The 24951-nt window shown below is 43.3% G+C and overlaps 1 protein-coding gene and 1 non-coding gene across 2 annotated transcripts in view; one reads left to right on the top strand and one right to left on the bottom strand.

Annotated features, from left to right (window-relative positions):
* Window positions 1–6721: 6721 nt before the first annotated feature.
* On the bottom strand, window positions 6722–6829 carry LOC139186694 (U6 spliceosomal RNA). The gene has a single exon (XR_011570366.1). It is a non-coding gene; the product is annotated as a U6 spliceosomal RNA (small nuclear RNA).
* A 4645-nt stretch (window positions 6830–11474) lies between these two features.
* The window catches only part of SLX4IP (SLX4 interacting protein), a 220746-nt gene continuing 207269 nt past the window's right edge, over window positions 11475–24951 (top strand). The window contains 3 exon segments of the mRNA XM_070800694.1: window positions 11475–12568; window positions 13857–13975; window positions 18811–19164. The gene's annotated coding sequence lies outside the window, so the exon portion shown is untranslated.

The raw sequence follows: 24951 nt of genomic DNA on the forward strand, positions 1-24951 counted from the left end.
AAAGTTTCTAAGTACAATACATTGCAATGTTATTTAACAAAAAGAGGTAAGTTGCAGACTTACAGGGATAGCAGGAGATCAGGCTTGAAAACATACAGGACAACACTAAAAGTTTAGTCAGCAATTATGAAGGAGCAACATCACCTACTGGGAAAGCTGCTGGAAACTTTGGGAACACTCATGCATCAATGTTATTGTCTTTATATAATTAATTTCTCTGACCCACAACAAGTTAAATCTACTTAGTCACAATTTTAACAGATGAACCAAATGGCAATCCTTAAATATGCAGTGAGAATTCAGATTCTGCATTCTGATAGGGTGTGAGTGATGATCTTTCCACTGAAATGTTGTCAAGCATTGGTCCCAATTGTAGCAGAAGACTTTTGGCTTGAACTCTGTGAATGCCATCTCCACATTTCTGTGCTGAGCCTCTGCATTTAGAGTGTTTACCCTTATCACTAACTATATCCTGTAAGGGTTATTTCTCCTTTACTGACTATGCCAAAGCCTTTGATTGTGTAGATCACAACAAACTGTGGAAAATTCTGAAAGAGATGGGAATACCAGACCACCTGACCTGCCTCTTGAGAAACCTATATGCAGGTCAGGAAGCAACAGTTAAGAACTGGACATGGAACAGCTGACTGGCTCCAAATCGGGAAAGGAGTACCTCAAGGCTGTTTATTGTTACCCTGCTTATTTAATTTACATGCAGAGTACATCATGAGAAACACTGGGCTGGATGAAGCACAAGCTGGAATCAAAATTGCCAGGAGACATATGAATAATCTCAGATATGCAGATGATACCACCCTTATGGCAGTTAGTGAAGAAGAACTAAAGAGCCTCTTGATGAAAGTAAAAGAGGAGAGTGAAAAAGTTGGCTTAAAACTCAATATTCAGAAAACAAAGATCATAGTATCTGGTCCCATCACTTCATGGCAAATAGATGGGGAAACAGTGGAAACAGTGGTTGACTTTTTTTGGGGGGCTCCAACATCTCTGTAGATGGTGACTGCAGCCATAAAATTAAAAGACGCTTACTCCTTAGAAAAGTTATGACCGAACTAGACAGCATATTAAAAAGCAGAGACATTACTTTGCCAAAAAAGGTCCGTTTAGTCAAAGCTATGGTTTTTCCAGTAGTCATGTATGGACGTGAGAGCTGGACTATAAAGAAAGCTGAGTGCTGAAGAATTGATGCTTTTGAACTGTGGTGTTGGAGAAGACTCTTGAGAGTCCCTTGGACTGCAAGGAGATCAAACCAGTCAATCCTAAAGGAAATCAGTCCTGAATATTCATTGGAAGGACTGATGTTGAAGCTGAAACTCCAATACTTCGGCCACCTGATGCGAAGAACTGACTCACTGGAAAAGACCCTGGGAAAGATTGAAAGCAGGAGAAGGGGACGACAGAGGATGAGATGGTTGGATGGCATCACCAACTCACTGGACATGAGTCTGAGTAAACTCTGGGAGTTGGTGATGGACAGGGAGGCCTGGCGTGCTGCAGTCCATGGGGTCACAAAGAGTCAGACACGGCTGAGTGACTGAACTGAACTGCTAAGGGTTATTGTCAACAAAGTTTACTTGAAGAAACTAGGGCTAGGAACTTGTCTGCAGTTTCAAAGCTCCATAGTATTAAGAACAGTTTTTTTGCTCTGTCTGTTCTGGAAAGCATGAAATGTGGCCCAGGAGGTCTGTTTCTGATGATCTCTTGGGTTTGGGGTTGTAAGTCTAGATGACCTCTAAAGACTTCTTACACTTTTTTACTCAAGGGAGCTCACTAGGCTTTAGTGATGAGCTTATACACTCATAATGCTCTGAATGGACCCGCTCTCCAAGCTCCCTTCTGGGCAATGAAGGACAATAAGGACTGTTAAGAATTAGGTTCAGTGGCATATATGTGAGTTCCATTATGAAATCACTTATGGTAATTTTGTGTGAATGTGTTTAGAAAAATGTCTGAACATAATTTTTATTTATACCTTCCCTTTTAAGGCAAGATTAAAATATAGGACTAATGAGCTACATATCTGAACTGTGTTCTGTATGTACATATTAAAAATAAACAATGCTTAGAGTTATGCCTATGTACATATATTATTCCCAGCATTAGAAACGATTTCTCCTCGAAGTACAAATTCACATTTCATAAGGACTTTTTTGCTAACTTAAATTGCTAGAGAAATCATGGCCTGCTTTGTAACTTCAAGTATTTTTAGCCCTCTCTCTTCCCTCAAGGGCTTTGGCATTCTATACGCTTTTTTGCAACCTTTAGGACCATACCTTTTATTGACAAACTCATGTTCTAATCTTTGGAGAAAGTCAATCACAAATAACTGTATCATGATTACATTTCTTTGTGGAGCCCACTGTGCAAAAGCCTTTGGGGCATTTGAGATTTGAGGAACAATAAAACCTCTGAGGGAGGCCCTGGGTGATCAGGAATAATGAGGGAAGAGCTTGAAGACTTACTTCTGAGATGGAAGGAGGGACTTGAAGCTGTGCCAAAGTCAATGGTCTGTGTTGACAGGTGGCATTTTTGTCCACAAAATACCTTCAATTAAAGGATCAGGATATACTGTCCTTTCACATCCAGTCTCAATACTTAAGGTGACTTTAAGCATCTCCAACTCTGTCCCTTTTGACATGAGCTTGTCAAGTCACAGCACTTTTCATAGACAGCACCTCTGCCCCTGTTTACTTCTCATGATCACTAACATATCATCATATTTGTCACTTTTTCGTGAGTTATGAACTTTTAGGAAAACAGCTTATAGAAAAGACTCATTAGGAACGGGGGTAGTAGTGGTTTAGTTGCTAAGTCATGTCTGACTCTTGCGACCCCATGAGCTGTAGCCCACTAGGCTCTCCTTCTCCATGTTTGGAATGAAAGAATAAAATAATAAAGCTGAGATGAATAACTCAATAACCAAACTTCAGAATAAATCCAGGTCCAAGCTGTAACAGCAATGTCTGGACTGTGGTACTATTCCCTCCATGCACAACAGATCACAGTATGGAATGTCATGTGCTAGGAGCCCTCGGATTAGGATCAACGTGGCTCCCTGTACTCAACGTCTCTTTGGGTCTTCCCTGGGTTAAGACAAGGGAGGTACTCCATTCTGTTTATATTGTGTTTAACAGGTGAGTATCCTTTTCCACTAGAATAAGATGCATTAAGGATCAGTGCATCTTTTTCTAGATTTAGGTTTAGTTCAGCCTTGCAATTAGTATCTATTTTGGCTGAAAACTCATTATTTGCCAAATGATCACTGAGGCCCAGCAACAGCACTTCCTGATATAATAATTTTAATATTTGCTCAACACCTACATGCAGCCATTTCCTCATATTCTCTGCGTCTCATATATTGATTTGGCTAATGGAGGTGAAAAAGCAGGTAACTGACTTCCAGTGATTATTCTGTCGTCCTTTGTGAGGCTTGGAAGATGATAAAGATCAGAATGACAGGGCATTTTACTTTACAAAGTACTTTTAGAGTCTTCACATTTAAATCCACATAAACACGCTGAGTATCACACCATCTCCAGCAAGTAAGATAGACTCACAATGGCACAGCAATCTTCACCTACTTTGTTTCTTTTACTTAGCGTCTTTCCAGCATTTTATATATACTGTCGCTTGTATAAATCACATACCAGGGCAGACACGTTAGACTTTACTAAATAAGGCTCCTTGCTAGTTGTAAGAAAAAGACAACAAAGTAGTTAGTGAAGCAATGTGTTCCTTATTTTTCTCGTATCTTCTTGTGGGGCTTTTGCTATGCTAAGTCACTTCAGTCGTGTCCAACTCTGTGCGACCCCATAGACGGCAGCCCACCAGGCTCCACCGTCCCTGGGATTCTCCAGGCAAGAACACTGGAGTGGGTTGCCATTTCCTTCTCCAATGCATGAAAGTGAAAAGTGAAAGTGAAGTCGCTCAGTCGTGTCCGACTCTTAGCGACCCCATTGATTGCAGCCTAACAGGCTCCTCCGTCCATGGGATTTTCCAAGCAAGAATACTGGAGTGGGGTGCCATTGCCTTCTCCGTGTGGGGCTTTTAAATACAATCAAATATACTAGGGGTATACAATTTGATTTAATCCATTTTTTTCTTCTAAAGTCTTTTTGTGGAATATTTTCAAAATGAAACTTAGTATCACTGCCCTTTTCTAAAAACTATAACACAGGCTTACTTTTTAAAGTTAGAAAATACAGTAATAAGAAAGCTAAAAAAATCTGTAATCTTTTTGGTTTTAACAAAAATATGACTGCAATATACACTCTCTCTTTGTAATCTCTTCTCCCTCCAATAATATAATCTTCATTATGATTTTTAGTAGTTATATAGCTTTTATGGCGATATCCTAATTTAACAGATCACTGATTGATAGGAATCTGAGATTTTTTTCAGTTTTATTGCTAAACATGCTGAGTACTCTTGTAAATCCTCCAGAGTCCATGCTATAGCCTCTCTATGCTGCTTCTCAGGATAATCAAAGTCTTACTAGAATTCCTAACAATTAACTCATTTTTCAAATGAATTTAACAAGAAGGTTTTTAAAACTTTGACTTTTATAAAGGTTCACAGTGCTGAACAGCAGGGAGACAGGGAGTTCCAACTTGGGGATGGAAAACAAAGCTGGATACAGCTTTTCTTGAGATGGCCCTTCCCTCAAGAAACATTTGGCAAAGAGTTATTCCAAGTGGTGTGGAACTATTTTATGGACAGAAGAGATTCCTAAGTCTGAAGCAAGATTTTCTCAAGAATATGCTCAAAATGATCACATTTGCCAGGCAAAAACAGGCTGGCTTCTAAAATGAGTTAGTGCTTCTTCATTCACAGAGCGTTTCAAGTTTGCTTGGACTAAAGCAGTGACACAGACCACAGCAAGAAGACGTCTTCCCTCTCCTTACCCTCCTCCAGTCTACCTGCCACTGCCCGTATCTTTCCTGGGTCCTCTCTAAACACGCTCCTAAGAAAAGCAAATGAAAGCAGAAGGTGTGGGGCTCTTTTGCAAAGATGGAGGAAACTAAGAAAAAGGAAAAGAGATTAGTAAATTTTACATTAGTAAACAGAAAGTAGATATTTACAGTTTTATCCATTGAAATGCCTCTGTTAAGTATAGAAAATGTTTATACACCATTGACACAGATGCTTTCTTATATCCTTCTTTCCAAAACAAATACTTTGTATTATTCAAAAAGTTTCCTATTTTTTCTATTTGTTTCCATAGCAATTTTATGAGACCAGTTTATATATGAGGAAACACTAAATGATTCTAAAATTATTGTCAGTTAATATGGCACACGTCTTTGAGTTTGGAGTCCTAAAGTCTAGGCTGGTATTCTTAATGGCAATTTTCAAAAGTTGAGTATTAGTATCTCAGCTTTGGCAAGAGTCAATCAGAATTGCCAGTGCATAATGATGTGTGCCAAGAACATTCTGGGCACTGCTGAATAGCTGTGCGGGTCGCTGAGGTCAGGTTCCCCAGTGTATTACACCTGGCATGTCTTTATTCTCACAGCGGGATACATTAGAGGTTAACAGGTCTTGTGCCACTTGGTCCAAAATGAGAAGGCAAACAAGCCCATATCCTCTAAACACACACCCATGATCTAGTAATGGATGAGTGGAGCTAATTTTAGCCGCTATTTTTTTTTTTTTTTTTAGCTCAGTTCTTAGTGCTGAATAAATAGTGAGAAATTAATCAGCAGAATGGAGAAAAACTGGTTACATCTCTGCCCCACTAAAATATCATAATCTTTTTGACTGCATAGAACTGATCAGTAACGTGAAGGGCAAAAAAAGCACTTAATTCTAAACAACCTGGCCCTGGCTATCAGATTACTCTTGTATGCACACAGTTAAAACCCTATCCATTAGGCCTACAATAACCCGGATGCAGGCAATGCGGGGAAGGCTCTCATTCTGCCTATTGGGCTTGCGGGGCGCCATCTGCTGGCCTCTTGAACACAGTGTAAGGCAGATTCTTACGTCTTCATTTGGCTCCGTTTAAATTTGAAAAAAAAAAAAGTTTAAAACATTTTTAAAAATTATTGAATGTAATTTAAACATGAAGAGAACACTAAATGGAAAGTTGAACAGTTAATTAACCCAGCTCTTGTGGCTGTGATATTTCATTAAATTTATTGGAATTGTATAATGCCTTTTCTTCTGGCGTGACAAATGTTGATTTTAAGTATCTGTGAATTCCTCATTCCTGAAATCTAATTACTGACCCTGAAAGTAGTTCTTTTTATCCTCAATTTTAATACAACAGTTCACATTTTGGCAATTTTGTGTACACGTTAGAATGGACTGCATGGTGTCTTCAGGCCTATTGAACTGACTGGTATGCCAAACAGAACAATAATTTCTTTTTCTTTTCCCCCTTTTCTAACTACATCACCTAAAATAACAGCTTTGCTGAACTTTGTCTTGTCAAAACACAGACAACAAAAAAATTACTGTCAATCCTTGATTAACTGAGTGGACCATGTGTCTTAGTGGCTTAGTCCTGTCCCGACTATTTGTGACCCCACGGATAGTAGCCTGCCAGGGTCTTCTGTCCATGGAATTCTCCAGGCAAGAACAGTGGAGTGGGTTGCCATTCCCTTCTCCAGGGGATATTCCCCACCTGACCCAGGGATCAAACCCGAGTCTCCCTCACCGCAGGCAGATTCTTTACTGTCTGAGCCACCAGGCTTACGAAAAAATAATGGAACGCTTCATGAATTTGCCTATCATCCTTGCACAGGGGCCATGCTAATCTTCTCTGTATCGTTCCAATTTTAGTATATGTACTGCCGAACCTGAGCTCTAAGTTTCCTTTCTGCAAAATCTTTCCCCTACCTTGACCAGTAGGCAGTAACTGGTCAGAATCAGCTGACCAGCACAGCCTGGTCTGGAGCGGGTCAGGACCAGGCGCAGAGCATGGTAAAAGCATAAGCATTTTACGATCTCTGATATCCTCTACTCCATTACTGTGAATTCAGTGTCTTTATAAATAAGTAGTATACTGGAAGCATCACAAGTTTTATATGGGAGCTTTTAACTGTCCACAACCTAAAATTTGAACAGCAAGTGAATAAGTAGCAACTAACAAGGAAAAGACGATCAGCTTTCTGGCAGGCTGTGGCTTATCAGAAAAGTGTGGAAAGTCGTTATAAAACTTAGGGTTGTCTGAGAATCTTTCCAGTCCCTTTCACCATCTTTACACCTGCCATTTGACATGGAAGCTGGTGGGGAGTTACTGAAGACAGTGGAGTGGGCTCTTAGTGCTGCAGCAATGCCTTTATGTTCCCCTGGTCAGATCTGAATCTCAAAAGGGCTGGTTTCTGTCCTCACCATTTCTGAGATTTCTATTTTACTCTCTAACTTGGTTTCTTCAGATAACCTACTGGCCAGAGGACACTGTGGCTACTGGGTCTGAGCCCCTCTGCTTCCCGCTCCCATGTGGTAAAACTTCCGTCTCAGCTCCCATTTTCACGTCCTTCCTCACTGTCTCGGAGGAGGACCAGACACTTCTGGTCAGTCAGTCCCACCTGCCACTGTGTCTTCAGGGTCCCAACTCCATCACCCCCCCCCCCAACTTCTACTTTCTATCTCCCACTTGGAACTGGTCTTCCTCCTTGGCAAAACTGTTTTTCTCCACTGAAAAGGACCAAAAGCAAATTCCCTAAAGCCACTACCCTTTACTGGCCCTTCCTTCTAGGTACTAGACACTGATTCCTTTCAAATAACACATTTCTAGAGCCAATTCCCAGGAGAAGGCAATGGCACCCCACTCCAATACTCTTGCCTGGAAAATCTCATGGACAGGGGAGCCTGGTAGGCTGCAGTCCATGGGGTCGCTAAGAGTCAGACATGACTGAGCGACTTCACTTTCACTTTCATGCATTGGAGAAGGAAATGGCAACCCACTCCAATGTTCTTGCCTGGAGAATTCCAGGGACGGTGGAGCCTGGTGGCTGCCGTTTATGGGTCGCACAGAGTCGGACACGACTGAAGCGACTTAGCAGCAGCAAAGCTAATTCCCACTTCCATCTTCACACCCAAGTAATTTGCTTTTGTTCCACTCTCCATGGAAACCGCTTTGACTATAAAGATCACGAATCTCTCCCTATAATCTCTCTACAGCACTTTTGATGAGTTCTTGAAACTCTTTAAGTACCTGAGGCTAGTCTGATCCTTCTCGGTCTCCTTTAATGGTTCCTTGGTCTCCATCCACCTGTTCACCCTTCTCAAAGCTCTGTCCTTGGCTGTCTTCTCCCTCTGTTCATTTCCTGGGTGTCCTCATTCACAACCAAAGCTTCTACTTTAGCTTTGTGACTCCCATGCCTTCATTTCCAGCTTAGTCCCACATGTCCCATGCTGCTGTTCCCCACAAGTGTCTAAACTCATCTCATATAAAAATGAATCCTCTTTCCTTCCCAAATTGCTGTTTCTCCTCTACTTCCTGCCTTTTTTTTTTAAATAAAGAAATTATCTACCTCACTGTTCAACTAGAAAATCTAAATACGGTGGATTCTGCTGTTTCTTAAACTCCCCATCAAGTCAGTCACCCAATTCTCCATTTGACCTGACATTTCTTTTGCACAATTTCTCCCTACCGCCATAGTCCAGACCCTCATTACCTCACTTGCTTCTAGTCCAATGGTTCTCAGTGTGGTTCCTTCGCCACTGGCAGTAGCATCACCTGGGAATTTATCAGAAATGTAAACTCTTGGGCTGCCCCGGAGCGACTGAATCAGAACTCTATACTGGGATTCAGTAATCTGTGTTTCAACAAATTCTTTAGGTAATTCTGAAGCTTAAATCTGAAAACCACTATTCCACTCTCTACCCTCTTAACACTGCTATCTTGGTGAAAACAACAACAGATACAGTTGTGTTGCTCAGAAGCCTTCAATGACATTTTTGACTAGAAGTGAAACCTACACTTCTTTGTACAGCACAAAAGATGGGATCTAGTTCCTGCCTACCAGTTTCCACAAGGTAAAGCACAATACATCGTCTTAGTAAGAATGCACTGTTGTGTAGTGATCAAGTGGACAAGCTGTGGAATCCTATTGCCTGGGCTTTGCATCTCTGCCTTATTACAGTACAGCTGGCTGTGACCCTGGATGATTCCTTAACCTCACAATGTACATCATCCATAAAATGAGAGTAACACTGACAGCCATATCACAAGGTTGTTGTGCAGTTATCACACACCTGGCACTCACGCTGGACTCTGTTACTAGATTTCAGGATGTTATAGAAAAGGTTGCTGCTAAGTCGCTTCAGTCATGTCCGACTCTGCGCGACCCCATAGACAGTAGCCCACCAGGCTCCCCCGTCCCTGGGATTCTCCAGGCAAGAACACTGGAGTGGGTTGCCATTTCCTTCTCCAATGCATCAAAGTGAAAAGTGAAAGTGAAGTCGCTCAGTCGTTCCCGACTCTTAGCGACCCCATGGACTGCAGCCTACCAGGCTCCTCCGCCCATGGGATTTTCCAGGCAAGAGTACTGGAGTGGGGTGCCACTGCCTTCTCCCATAGAAAAGGTTAACAGGCTCCAAAAGTGAGGGCCAGGAAAGTTCATCATGAAGGAAAGAAGGAAACTCAAGGACAAAGCAAAACAGCAAAGACTGGGTGATAAATTCATATTTGTTTCTCTGACAACAATTAATGAAGTTAATGGTGCTAAGTGATTAAATATGAGGGTTCCATATGAGGGTTCCATCATCCATAATGATGCTTTGAGTAATGATGGAAATCAAATTCTAACCTCCCCCACTAAGTATGATCTTAAGCAAAAGACTTATTTCTTGCCTCAATTTCATAGTCCATAACATGGTGCTATATAATGAGAATTCCTATATATTTACCTAGGACTTCCCTTGTGGCTCAGACGGTAAAGCATCCGCCTTCAATGAAGACCAGGGTTTGATCCCTGGGTCAGGAAGATCCTCTGGAGAAGGAAATGGCACCCCACTCCAGTACTCTTGCCTGGAAAATCCCATGGATGGAGGAGCGTGGTAGGCTACAGTCCATGGGGTCGCAAAGATTTGTACACGACTGAGCGACTTCACTTGGTCTTGGTCTTACCTACGTAAATATTTATTGTTTATCCAATATCTGATATGTGAACATTCAATACAGGGCAGCAATTATTCTTATTGTATGTACAATATCTTCAATACAAATCAGATATAAAAACAGGCACTTCTGGAGACTCCTGTCTGATCCAAGCTCTGGGGAGTGTGCAGACAGATGTCAGTCCCAGGACTGACTGTGGGAAGAGTTGAAGTTATGCTGTCTTTCGGGAACAGTGGGTATCCAATAACTGATCACTGCAGGGATATAGTCTTGATTCTTCCCTCCAACTTAGGACAACTCTCAGAGTTACTGTGAGACTTGGTAGATACTCTCCTTGGGACCATACTGCAGCTCAACTCTTTCTACCCACCATTCTACCTCTTTTCTTCCTTGGTAAGATCCAAAAAGTACTAATAAATGTCCTGGTCATAAATCTCCTTAGGTCTGCTTCCCAGGGAACCCCATCTAGGACAATCTGGAAACATCTTGTTCATTTATCAATGTACTTGTTGACTGTTGCCCCTCCCATTATTAAATATAAGGTCAATGTGATCAGGGCCATGCTCGTGTTGGCCACTTCTGTATCTGCTAACTAGGCAGTGTGACAAATATGAATATAAACTGCCGGTGTTAATGAATGCATCAATGAAACTGCGGGTAGAGCGAGCCTCTGAAACACCAACAGGATGTGAGCCTGCTCTGGAATGGGAGGAAGAAGCATATGACCTCAGGAGGCCTCCATCTCAACAGGGTTTCCATGCCCAGAATGTCCAAAGCGCCAAGTCCTGCTTCTGCCGTCCGAGCTAGTACTGCCACACGCTGCGGAGTGCTCCCGTCAGAGGGCGGCTCTCCAGGCAGACACAGGTCTCAGGGCCAGGGCATTCGGCGCCTTCCCTCGGGCGCCTTTTCCGTCTACGTTTCGGTGCGGCCGCGCGGATCCGAGGGAGGAGAGTGCACACCCGGCGCTGTGCGCACACCTTCGGAGCACCCCCGCTCCTCCGCGTTCCTCCCGGCAGCAAGCGCCCAGCGCCGAGGCTGCAGGTTAAACGCAGTCTCTAAGGAGCCGGCCCCCCAGCCCCGCCCCCGGTCTCCTTCAGTGACCTTTCCGAGCGAGGACGAGGCACCGAGGAGCCCCGGCCCCCCTGCAGCCGGGCAGAGAGTCGGCTCCCCGCGGCGGCCCTGGCCTTCTCACCTGCCTGCCGGCCGCCGCCCGCAGACCCCAAGGCCGCACCTCGCGCCGCCGCAGCTCCCGGAGTTAGGCCCGCTCTGGGAACCGAGCATGCGCAGCCCCGTGCTCGCGCAGGCCCGCGGCTCCTCCGGGCGTTGGTGACGCTTTCGGCCGGGGACGCGGTGGTGGCGACCGGAAGACCGGGGGCGGGGCTCGTCTGGTGTCTCTCTAGGCACACTGTCGGAAGTGGAAACGTTAAATGACGGGTCACACGGCCTTGCTGAGGCACAGTGTCTCCCTTTTTGCCCGCGCTTAAGAGGCGCTCATGGAATGGAAACGTGACCAACCGCTCTCGGCGGGTCCCGGGCCTTCCGGCCTTGACCAAGGGCGACGCGCCGGATCCCGCGGCCGCTCACCAGCCCCGGTTTTCCGGAGCGACCGCCCAGAAGACCCGGAGAGAGGGCGCCGCCGCGGCCGCCCCTGTGGAGTGGGGCGTGCGGGAGGCCCTCAGCGGTGCGGCGGCCGCCCCTCGTCCACGCGGGGGCTTACGGGGGTCGGAGGCCCCTGAGTCTGTGCGCTCGCCGGCTAGCTCATGTCCGTGCCGTCACCCCTCCCGCTGATGCGCTCGAGGGCCAAGACTGCATTCTTCCGTTCAAAGGAACTGTAAGAGAAGTTATGCTCATGGATAACTGTCTCACAATGCACCCGCCATTGAGAAAGCCACCTTCATCTGCCAACCCGTGTTTTCTATACTCGTTCCCCATCAAACATTCGGGAGACTTTTCCCCTTTTTGTGCTAGTAATTTTCAAGAAACATTCTGTGTCCCAGAAATGTTGAGTTTTATTTTTCTCTCTTTCGATCGCCCTTCTCCCTGGCATAGCGGGTAACTGGTTTGTCACCGGCCAATCGAGCTCGCCTTGTTCGCGGTCCCTAGATAGAGGTCCTTCGCCGCCATGATTGTTTTGGGCCCTCGTTGGAAGCCGCGAGACCTTGCACGGAGGACATTTTTGTTTTTGGAAGATCCCGCGCGCTCTTCCGGCCGTTAGCTTAGTGTTCGCCGCCATCTTAAGTCCTGGTTGTGGCTTCAAGCGGGCCTCGAAGCAACCCAGGCCATCTTGTGTTTGGGCGGCGGCTGCAGGGCTTCTCTGCGCGCCCGGGAAGCGGGAAGGAGGTCGGCACCCGGAACACCAGAGCTTCCAAAGGCTGGCTTGGGAGCTTCTGGCCTCCTTTCTAGTCTGAGTTTGCACAGCCAGGTACCCTGGACAGTAACTAAACAAAAGCCCGACCCCAAACCCTGCCACCATCGTAGGTAAGAACTTGGAAATGCTGGGAACCTAAGACGTTCCTTCCCTTGCACTCAGCTGTGAGCCCAGCTCCTCTCCCGCTTCGGTTATTTCCTTTGATTAGTGAACCTTTCCTGAATCCTTATCCCTGTGCTTCCTCCTCTCTGTTTTAAACAGAAGGGTGCCGGAAGCCTGGGCTTGACAGTGGAAGTTTTGGCCTGGGAAATTGTTATTATTTGGACGAAATGGAGTACAGTGACAGGGCCAGGTATTTATATCAAACATCTACATTGTATGGAGAAGGCGAAGGCACCCCACTCCAGTACTCTTGCCTGGAAAATTCCATGGATGGAGGAGCCTGGTGGGCTGCAGTCCATGGGGTCGCTAAGAGTCGGACAGGACTGAGCGACTTAGCAGCAGCAGCAGATTCTCCTTCCCAGTTTTCAGTTTGTGACATACAGATTGTGTTTGTATATACATTCATTCATTTATTCAGTACATTTGTTGAGTACCTGGTGTGTACTAGGTTGTAAGGATTCTGTAGTAAATGAAAACCACTTTATTTCATGAAGTTTCCATTCTGTCACCTTAAGAGCTACTAGGTTGGGCAAGTAACAGTGTTTTCTGGTTCTTAGACCTGCTATAATATACAAACAAGTATTCGTTTGCTCCTTCCCCTATCTTCCCCCGCTCCTTTTTCCTCCTGGACTAGGAATAAATCATACTGACACTTTATTTCTTGGATCCTGGACCTGACTGCATTTGTAGATGAACTGGTTAATTTTACAAACAATATTCAAGGTACTTAAGGCCTTGCTGCTCCAGTTGTGAACTGTGTATCAACCGCTTGAACATCACCTGGGAGCTTGTTAGAAACGCCGCTGACTCAGAATCTGCCCTGAGAAGCACATCTTAAGTTCAGACAGCACTGACTGAGGGCACGGACTAAAGACAAAGACTTTCTCTTTACAACTTGTGCTTCTGAAACAATATATGGTCAGTATAGTCACGCTTTAAATGAAGTGGACGTGTGGCTTTATATCATCAGTTTAATGTCAAGATGCCAATTTAGCATTCTAAAAAGTTGAGGATTTGTCAGCCCCATATACTGTTATGTAACATTTGCTATGCAACACCTTTTGTCCTATGTGCATGTTTTATTTTTAATTTATTTGAAGTTGAACTCAAAATTCTGTTTGTTTTCAGTAGTTCAATATCAACTTGGAAAACCTTGGAGCATAGTTTACCAAAGCTTTTTTGGCACCTTGCATTCTGTCATTTTAAAATAACAAATCTAAATTTAATTTATTTCAGGGGTTCTCAGCTTTGGTTCTCAGCTATGAAAAAATCACTTGGGGTGCTTAAAAAAACCAACAACCCAGACCAGTATCAGTAGACTCTGAGATCTGTGGATGGAATTTAAGGAAGTTAAGGTATTTGAGAAACAACAAATGAGTTTTATATTTTCTGTGTTGCTATTTGTTAGATTTTTCTCGCTTGTAGATTTACTTAAAATAATTATGAAGAGAGTTGGACTGGAAATGTGGTGAACTAGCTTCTTAGTAACCCATCAGCTTGCTGTTTATTGTGTCCTAAGCAAGTTATTCAGTCTTTCTTTCCTTTATCCATCTAAATATTAATTGGGAAAAGAAGAATGAAGGTCCTGTTATGTTTTATTTAGTCTCTTGTGTATGTTGCAAAATGTAGTGGATATTTATATTCTGTGCATGTGAGGAAAAGAAGTATTTTGCAAGTGCAATATTCACTGCTTCTGATTTTCCTATACTGTATCTTGTATATGCTGGTAAGCATAATGGGTCTGGAAATGAACTCTAGAGCCAGACTCTCTGGGTTGAAATCCTAGCTCTTCCAGCTACCAGCTTAAACTGATTACTTAACCCTTTTGTGCTTCAGTCTCTTGTTTAGTTGCTAAGGGGTGTCTGACTCTTGCTTACCACATGGACGGTAGCCTGCCAGGCTCCTCTATCCATGGGGTTTCCCAGCAAGAACACTGGAGCAGGTTGCCATTTCCTTCTTTAGGGGATCTTCCCAATGCAGGGATCAAACCCGAGTTTCCTAAATTGGCAGGCAGATTCTTTACCACTGTGCCACCTGGGAAGCCCTATACCTTAGTTCAGTTCAGTCGCTCAGTCGTGTCCGACTCTTTGTGACCACATGAATCGCAGCACTCCAGGCCTCCCTGTCCATCACCATCTCCCAGAGTTCACTTAAACTCACGTCCATTGAGTCAGTGATGCCATCCAGCCATCTCATCCTCTGTTGTCCCTTTCTCTTCCTGCCTTCAATCTTTCCCAGCATCAGGGTATTTTCCAGTGAGTCAGTTGCTTCATCTCAAAAATAGGGTTGATATGAGGGTCAGATAAGTTAATATAAGAAAAGTGCTGAAAACAGTGCTTGGCACATAGTCACAGCTATGTAAATGTTAATTAGGTATTATTCTATTTAAGTCTTCGGATTATTAAAGTTTTGTTCATACATTCAAATCACTAATGGGTAAAGGTATTGTAGTTCCATGACTTTTTAGGCCACGTATCCATTTGGGAAAGAGGGTGATTTAAATACAATATGCCAAGCCAGGAAGATGTGTGAGTGAGAGGTTTTTTTAATGATCTTTTTCTTTTCTCTGAATAGCTTTATGGAGGTATGATTGTCGTACAGTAAACAGCACATACTTAAAGTATACCGTTTGATGGTGATTTACATGTATATACCAATGAAATCAACACTTGAGTCAAGATAGTGAATGTACTCATCACCTCCCAAAAGTTTTCTCTTGTCCTTTTGTAAACCCTCTGGGCTCTTCTAGACAACTGCTGCTCTGTTTTCTGTCACTCTAGCATTTCCCAGAATTTTATCTAAATGGAATCTTCATGTATGTGCTGTCTTGGGGGGTGGCGTAGTCTGCTTTTTTTCACTCATTATAATTGAGGGCCATCTTTGGTGCAAGTATCAGTGTTTCATTCCTTTGTAATTGCTATATTCAGCAATTTGTTAGACTAATTTGTTTGCACATTGTTAATTGAAGGGCATTTGGGTTGTTTTTATTTTGATAGTGGTCATTTTCACATTGGAAAAAAAAAAAAAATAATTATTTGGTGGCCAGTCAGTTCATTCGCTCAGTTGTGTCCGACTCTTTGCGACCCCATGAATCGCAGCACGCCAGGCCTCCCTGTCCATCACCAACTCCCAGAGATCACCCAAACTCATGTCCATTGAGTCGGTGATGCCATCCAGCCATCTCATCCTCTGTCGTCCCCTTCTCCTCCTGCCCCCAATCCCTCCCAGCATCAGAGTCTTTTCCAATGAGTCAACTCTTCACATGAGGTGGCCAAAGTACTGGAGTTTCAGCTTTAGCATCATTCCTTCCAAAGAACACCCAGGCCTTCCATATGCAGAGAACCTAGGAGGTGCCAGTGGTAGACTGTGTTTGTTTGGGACTTTGTCTTTGACATTATTTAGTTTATGCATTCACGTTTTCTGAATGAAACGTTATAGTTTTTTAGATGCCAAACATGTCATCTATATTGAGTTGTTAGTGGGTTGGATCTCTTTTATTGAGATATAATTTATATGTAACGTAATAGTTTCATATGTACAACACAATTGTTTGATATATGTATATATAGTTAAACAACTCAGGGGGTTAGGGGTGCTGACCCTCTGTGCTGTTGAAAATCTGCATACAACTTTACAGTGACAAGCTCACAACTCAGCCCCCATCTGAGATTCCACATCTTTGAATTCAACCAACTGTGGATCATGTGATACTGTAGTATGTATTTATTGGGAAAAATCCAAGTGAAGTGGATTCTCATAGTTCAAACCTTGTTGTTCAAGGGTTATCTGTATAGTACGGTTTTATTAACTGGTCACCATGTGGTACATTCCCAGGGCTTACTTATTTCATAACTGGAAGTTTGTACCTTTTGACTCCCTTCACCCATTTCACCATCCCCTACCATCCCTTCCTCAACACCCCACCCCCTGCCCTTGCCCCACCAACGACCACCAATATTTTCTCTGTATCTGAGTTTGGTGTTTGTTTTGTTTTAGATTTCACAGAAAAGTGGATCATATTATATTTGTCTTTCACTGTCTTACTTATTAGAAGAATGCCCATTCATGTTGTCGCAAAGAGCAGGATTTCCTTTCTTCATGACTGAATAGCATTCCATTATATATGTGCATACACCGTAATTTCTTTATCCATTCATCTATCATGGACACTTAGGATGTCTCCCCTGTCTTGGCTATTGTGGTTAATACTTCAGTGAACATGGAGGTGCAGATTACCTTTTCAAGTTAGTGTTTTTCTTTTCTAAAGATAAATACTGTGAAGTGGAATTGCCACATCATATGGCAGTTATATTTTTAATTTTTTGAGGAACCTCCTTACTGTTTTCTATAGTGGCTAACCAATTTAAATTCCCATCTACAGGACACAAAGGCTCCCCTTTTTTCACATCCTTACCAATACTTCAGTTGCTCAGTAGTGAACGACTCTTTGTGACCCCTTTGACGTCAGCACGCCAGGCTTCCCTGACAGTCACCAACTCTCGGAGCTTGCTCAAACTCATGTCCATCGAGTCAGTGTGTCGTCCCCTTCTCTTCCTGCCTTCAGTCTTTCCCAGCATCAGGGTCTTTTCCAGTGAGTCAGTTCTTCACATCAGGTGGCCAAAATATTGGCCATCACCAGCACTTATTTGTTGTCTTTTTGATGATAGCTATTCTGACAAGTGTGAGATGACATCTCATTGTGATTTTTGAGTTCCTTTTCTCTGGAGATTTGGAGGTGCTGAGTAGGCTGTCTGAGGTCATGTAAAAAGGTAGGATTTGAACGCATGTCATTTTTGCTAGAACTCGAGACCATGACTGCCTTGTGGGTCAGCGCCTGTTTCTGACAAAGTATTAAATAAAAATTAGATGCTGTTTTTTAGTGAAGCAACCACACAGGGCCAGGTGGGGATTTTCTGTGGGCCCCACAGGAATGGGAGGCCCAGAACTTGGCTTAGATGACCACGTTAAGGGTATAGAGTGAACTGTGGACTTAATCTTGGTGGGAGATTTCAGTATATGACCTACATTTAAAGAAAAAGAAAACAAAATCCTAATTTTTTTTGTGTCACTTGCATTATTTTCCTGTTGTTTCCATTTGTTTTTTGTTTTTTTTTTTCAAGTTCACTTTGGCATTCAGAATTATCATATGAATAATAGGAAAAGCTGATTCACTACTTTTTTACACTGTAATTACCTTTTCAAATTTTATCAGAGTTGTCAGCAAGATCTTTACTCATTTATCATTTTTCCTTGGTATTTTGTTAAGGTTTGTGATTTCTTCTTCATATTGTCCTTTTATGCGTGTGTGATAAAATTAGATTGGGGGAGTAGGGGCAACAGGTTGTGAAATGATTTCTCATTCCTGAATTACAGTTGTTCCTTCATAAATTCTAGGGCCTTTGTTGTTTTAAGACAATAGAAGAGAGTATAACATATTCTTGGTAAAGTTTGAAATCTGGAGATTAGAAGCCTAAAGCTAATTTCTGATCTTTTAAATCCTGAGTAGGTGCTTTGGCTTGTGATGCAGACCGGCAGTGCTAGATGGAAGACAAATGTGAATTTCAGAGTGCCTTGAATTTTCCCACAGAATAATCTAGAAGGTCACAAACTTTAATAGAGTTTATCTCTGCTTTGTATTTAAATGACAGGACAATCATGATATTGTTTCATCTACTTCCATTCCCTCCCCAAATTAATTTTCTTAAGGATTTTAGGATCTTTCCCTCTCCACTAAAAACACATATTTTTGGTGAGGTCAGACGCTATTGAAGACTTTTTGTGAAAGAATGCCTGTTTACAGGTCAGAGAAAATGGGCTCAAGAATGCAGGGTAGAGGATGAGATACTGTTTGTAAGACATATACTTTAACTTCTCAGTATGTTTATGAAGATTATATGCTTTGAGATATTTGGAAAATTGATCTTTTCGGAGCTTGTTCTGAACTTCTTAAAAACAGGGTGTAAAGTAAAAATTCTACTGCATGTAGACTCGAATCGGCAGCTCTGATAAAGCTTTTTTAACATTTATGCTTTGAACCCCAGGCCCTGAGCTTGCTGTTCCCTCCTTAAAGTAATGCTAGGAGCCTAGGAAGGTAATTTTTTAAGGTGCATGTTTGCTTTTTAACTGTGTGTGTGCACATTTATCTTTTAATGATCAGTATGTAGAGGCTAATAATACCTTTTTCATTCAGATGAATGTAAGGATGTCAGTATTTTAAGGACAAAAACAAGTCACTGAAAACCTCACATTTATGACCTAATAAGGCTGAAACTCCAGTACTCTGGCCACCTCATGCGAAGAGTTGACTCAATGGAAAAGACTCTGATGCTGCGAGGGATTGAGGGCAGGAGGAGAAGGGGACGACAGAGGATGAGATGGCTGGATGGCATCACCGACTCGATGGACGTGAGTCTGAGTGAACTCCGGGAGTTGGTGATGGACAGGGAGGCCTGGCATGCTGCGATTCATGGGGTCGCAAAGAGTCAGATACTACTGAGCGACTGAACTGAACTGAACTGAACTGATGACCTAAAACTTCAACCAGGTATCTCTTGCCCCTTATGTTCAATACAAAACACTTCCATATTTTCTTTACATTTATATGCTCTTAGCTCTCTCAACTTCGGCTGCATGATATATGTAACTTACGTGTTATTTGTGTATTGAAATAGGACCAGAGTACCTTGACCTCCTGTTTAGAGGGTTTAATAAGGAATTTGGGATTTGGAGACAGTAAAGATGTATTAGATTAATAGGTATAAGTCTAAAACAGTAACACAGTCTGTAGCCACTGATTTCAGTAACATCAGCAGATTCCAATTAGCAGGCTTGACACTTACCTTTGCCCTGCTCCAGGTTATCAGAGGGAATAAGAATGGCCCCTGTTCTCAGAAAGCTCTGGTCACAGGGAGGAGAGGGACTGAGGAGCAGAGTTAAGTGAGTGGAGGGGGTGTGGAAGGGCTGGGCTGGCCCAGAGAAGGGACCCTTCACCCTGGGGATCCCTAGAGAGCTCCCGAGGAGCAGGCGGCAGCTCAGTTGGGTTTCCAATGATAACTCGATCTTAGGAAGAGAGGACCTTCTCTAGTGTGACACGCATATGTACACATATGTGCTGGCCCTGCGTGTTCAAGGTCACATGCCCAAGTTGGCTGTGGAGGCCTCGGAGCTGTGACGGTCCCTGAGCCGGGGGTGGTGGGGCTCATACCTGCTCCAGTTCCTCGCCTGACGGTTTCGAGGCTGGAGAGTGCCAGGATGGAGACTGGAGCTTCTTGGAGAGGCCCGGGCCCTTCAGGACAACCAGCTCTTTGGGGCCTGAGACCGCCTGGCACCCCCTCCTGTGGTTTTCCCTCCTTGGGGGAGGCAGACGGCTGTCTGCGGCTTCCTCTGTCCTGTCCCGGACGACAGGCGCTGAGAGGAGAGAGCGCCCTGTGTGCTGCCCCAGGCCCCTGGCAAATGGCCTTCCTGTGTTTAGACTTCAGCCTCCCAGGGTTTCATAAAGGACAGTGAAGGCCTTGCCCCTCACCGCCCCAGGGTGGTCGTCAAGGCAGCAGTAACGCAAGGGGTCAGTCAGAGATACCTACGGGCACCGCCGCCACCTCGCCAGATGTGGGGAGACTCAGCAGGGAGGCTGGTGCTCTCTGGCGCTTCTGCTGCCCGTCCCTTCTGTTGGCCTGTTCTGTTATGAATACGTGTCTGCACGTCTTACACACACCTTCTCTCAGTTTGTGGTTCCACCTCACCCCCCTCCCCAACTGAAGTTTAATTTTTTTAACCTTTTTGTTTTGAAATAATTATAGATTTGCCCCAAATTGGCATAAAAGTACATGGAGTCCCCTGTACCCATCACCCAGCTTCCTCCAGTGGTGACATCTTTTGTGACTAGAGTGCAGCTATTAAAACCAGAAAGCTAACATCGGTACAACCTCCAGAGCTTATGAGATGGAACCAGTTTACATGCATTTGTGTAGCTGTTTTTATCATGTGTTTCTATTCCTGTAACCAGCACCACAAGCACAGTGTAGAATTCCATTGCCAGAGCTTCCTTCTGCAGCTTCCCTATTCCTAACCCCTGGCAACCACGAATGTGGTCTTCGCTTCTATAATTTTGTTGTCTGAAGAATGTTATATGAGTGGGATCATACATTCTATAACCTTTCAGATTGTCTTTTTTCTCCTGAGGATCATCCCCTTGAGATGATTCAGCCAAGCGGTCGTGTGTGTCAGCGGTTCAGTTATGGTTGCTGAGTGATGTCCCATGGTACACATACGCCAGATCTGTTTAACCACTCACCCACTGAAGGACACCTGGGCTGTTTCCAGTTTTTGGCTGTTATGAATAAAGTCACTATGAACATTTGGCTACAAATTTTTATGTGAGCCTAGGTTTTCATTTTTCTGGGGTGAATTACCAGGAGTGCAAATTTTAGATTATGTGGTAAGCACATGGTTAGTTTTGTAGGAAGCTGTCAACAATCTCTTTTCTAGAGTGGCTCTGTGATCTTTACAGTCTTTCCAGTAGTGTAGGAGACATGCCTGTTCTCTGCATCTCCACCAGCATTTGGTGTTACCTGTTTTTTTTTTTTAATCTCTTTTTTTATTAGCCATTCTGGTAGGTATGTAGTGATGGCTCATGATGTTGAGTGTTTTTTTTTAATTGAAATATAGTCAGTGTATACTGTTATGTACAGTCAAGCCAACAAAGGTCTATATAGTCAAGGCTATGGTCTTGCCAGTTGTCACGTACGGTTGTGAGAACTGGACGATAAAAAAGGCAAGGCTTCAAAGAATTGATGCCTTCAAACTGTGGTTCTGGAGAAGACTCCTGAAAGTCCGTTGGACAGCAAGGAGATCAAACCAGTCAATCTTAAGGGAAATCAACCCTGAATACATGTTGGAAGGACTGATGCTGAAGCTCCAGTACACTTGGCGCATTGGAAAAGTCCCTGATGCTGGGAAAGATTGACAGCAGAGGAGAAGAGGGCGTCAGAGGATGAGATGGCTGGATGGCACAATGGATATGAACTTGGGCAAACTTCAGGAGATGGTGAGGGACAGGGAGACCTGGCATGCTGAAGTCCATGAGGTCGCAAAGAGTCGGACATGACTGGATGACTGAACAACAACTGTTTTTTAGTTTCAGGTGTACTATATAAATGATGCCTCATTTGCATACAGCATAAAATGATTCGAGTGTCTTTCATGCTTATTTCCCATGTTTGTCCTCTGCTGACATACCTGGTAATGTCCTTTGCCCACTTTTTGACTGGATTGGTTTTATTTTTTTACCATTGAGTTTTGAGAGTTCTTTATGTGTTCTAGTTTATAAGTTGTTTACTGGTTATGTGGATTGCAAATATTTTCTTCCAGTCTGTAGAGAAGTTTTAATCTTAATACTGCCAAATCTACCATTCTTTTTCTTTTTGGTTTATACTTCTTGTATCTAGTTTAAAAATACCTTCCTTTCTCAGAGCTTATGAAAAACATTTCCTGAAAGCTGCTAACTTTTCACATTTGAGTTTGTAGCTCATCTGTAGTTGATCTTTATGTGCTGTGTGAAGTAGTGGTCCAGTTTTCTATTTTTCCAAGTAGACACACGGTTGTTGGACCACAGTTTGTCAAATGAACAGTCTCCTTATTTCCCACTGATGTGCACCACTGCTCCCGTCACCGTTTCCACGAGCTCAGGGGCTTGTTTCTGGCTTGTGAAGTCTGTTCCTTCAGCCTGTTTGTTTCCCCTTTGCCAGCACATTATTTGATTTACTCTGGCACTGTGGTAGTTTTGCAGTATCTGGTAAGACTGACTCCCTTCATTGTTTTTCTTTTTTTGTTTTCCTTCTCTCTTAGTCCTTTTTGTTATTCTTCAGATTCCCTGTTTAGGATTGTGCCTGGGATTGCATAAAGTTTGAACAATGTGATGAGGTCTGGCACATGTCTTATTAAATTCATCTCTAGATATTTTAAGTCTGTGGAATGCTAGTATGATGATATTTTCAGAAATCTATATCTTCTGCTTGTTTCAAAGAAATTGCTTTTAACATTCATCAGTAAACATGTTTGCTACTTTTTTTTTTTTGGTAGATGCTTTTCTCACATTAGCTTGTTTCTATTCAGAGATTTCTAGTGTTTTTCTTTTTTTTCTATTTCTATGAAAATGATCCTGTGCTTTTATTCTGCTTCAGTTTTTAAGTATGGTAATTGTTCTAGTATTAAACTGACCTTGCCCTGCTTGGATAAACCTCACTTGGTTCTGAAGTATTTTGCACTGTATCGCTTCTGTTTGTTCAGGACTCTTGTGTCTAGGTTCGGGCGTAGAGCTGGCTGTGATTCTCCCTTTCGTGGTCTGCCCTTGCGCAGTGTCAGTCTCCGGGCTTCATAGGCTGAGTTGCACGGTGGGAGGGGCTCCCTTTCACCCTCTGCTCTGGAATCATGTGTACATTTTGGCATTATTTATTCTTGGAAGAGCTGCTGGATTTTGGATCTCTTCTTAGATCACCTCTCAGAAGAGACCTTAGAGGTCAGCCTGTCCAACAGCATTGTTCTTCTGAGGCAGAAAGAATTAAATGCTGAGGCTCCAGTCCAGAAGGCCTGGTCCACTGTCTCAGGACTCAGCAGCCTCATCATTGTAGAAGCCCTAATCCCGACGTAAAGGTAACAGCCATTTTATTACCTGAGAGAGAGGGCACAAAGCCTTCACATCAGAGTCTACACAAATTCATAGGGAGACTTGAGAATCATCCCATCAGTATGACAAACAGGTCCCCTAGGTTTCTAGGGTCATCGGATTAAGTTAAAGAACCGAGAGGGGAAAGGGAGCCTTGGGCAGCACTCTGACAGCTCATGGAAAGCTGTGGGGAACAGGCAGAGGCTTCCCTGGCTCCACTGTGAGCAGCTCTGTGTAGGAATAACTCAGCGGGCCATTAATGCGTGTATTGCCCTTTGTGATGACAGGTGATAATTTTCACCTGGAATATCAAATATTCACTGTATGGTGTTTTTTCATGAAAGTCAATAAAGATTCAGTGTATTTTTTGGAAAATTTCCCAGAAACAGCAAACATAAAATAGTGTCAGCTCCTGTTTCAGGATTATTTCTTCATCCAGCAGACTTTCTTGAGCACCTTCTAACTTTGATAACCTGCTCCTTCCAGGATGGATAAGTGTGCTTTTACCTGTTTGGAAAACAGCAAATTGTTTGGGTTCATTTTATGCTTCAGCTCCTCCTGTAGTTCATTTCTAGCCCCTGTGCATAAAGCTGTAGTGAGGCAGAGGATATGCGCCTTATCTAAAGGACTTCAGCAGGTGTGCAGGCTCAAGGTCTACACAGCTGCTGTCCAGATGCATTACGTGCTTTATCTTGGTGCCCTGTCACATAGCATGATGGTAATTAAATTGATTCAGGCCACATTTGCCTTAGCTGTGGAGTCCCTTCCTCCCTTCTCCACACCCCCCACCTCTTCTGTCTCTTACCTTTCCCTCTATTTCTCTTTCTTTGATGAGCAGGAGAGAACCACCCTCCTGCAGCCTTGTTTGAAGTTGTGCTCCGTGTTGGGAACGTCTGCCTTGGCCAGGGGAACAAGGACATGCCTACCTTGGCAGCCCAGTTAGCCTTTGACCTCGCAGTTCTGCAGGGGACAGATGATGCTCAATGGCTCTCAGTGAGGTGACCTGACTCTTCTCCTGCCCTCAATCTTCAGCTGTGAGACCCTGGCCTGATCCCCCAAGTTCTTGTTGGGGGAATAGATGTCAGGCCTGGGAATAGATGGTCTGTAAGGGTGTCTTATAGTTCTAAAATTGTTAGCTTTTTGAGATTGCAAACACTGTGGGAACAAGTGAAAAAAAAATTGCATTGAGAGGCAGAATGCCATATGGTATTAAAAATGGGTTAAAAATGAGAGTAAGGTTATACAGTTGCTTTTTATTTATTTATTTTTTGCATGCAGTCTGTTTTATACTAGAGATCATATTATTTCATATAAAAATATGCCTTTCAGTTCTGGATTCTTACAGATTGTATTTTTGAGACGGGGCTTTGATGATGCTTTTTGAAGAATCCAGATCTTAAAACATAAATGCAGCTGCTCTTGCTTTACTGATTAAAGGGGGGGGAAATGAGCATTTTAAGAGTCAGCTGGAACCTTATTGTGAATTGAAAATATAACTTTCACTATAATATAGCTCTTAATCTATCTAACAGCAGATATGGTCTAAAGCCTTGTAATAGTCTTCTGTGTGGGCCACCTGTCCTTCTGGAAAAGGAAGACATACTGGAAAACCAGTGTGTAATTAAAAATAATTAGGGTGCACGTGCTTCAGATTTGGTTGGATACTTGTTG

The sequence above is a fragment of the Bos indicus genome, chromosome 13 (assembly GCF_029378745.1).
Source record: "Bos indicus isolate NIAB-ARS_2022 breed Sahiwal x Tharparkar chromosome 13, NIAB-ARS_B.indTharparkar_mat_pri_1.0, whole genome shotgun sequence".
NCBI classification, from domain to species: domain Eukaryota; kingdom Metazoa; phylum Chordata; class Mammalia; order Artiodactyla; family Bovidae; genus Bos; species Bos indicus.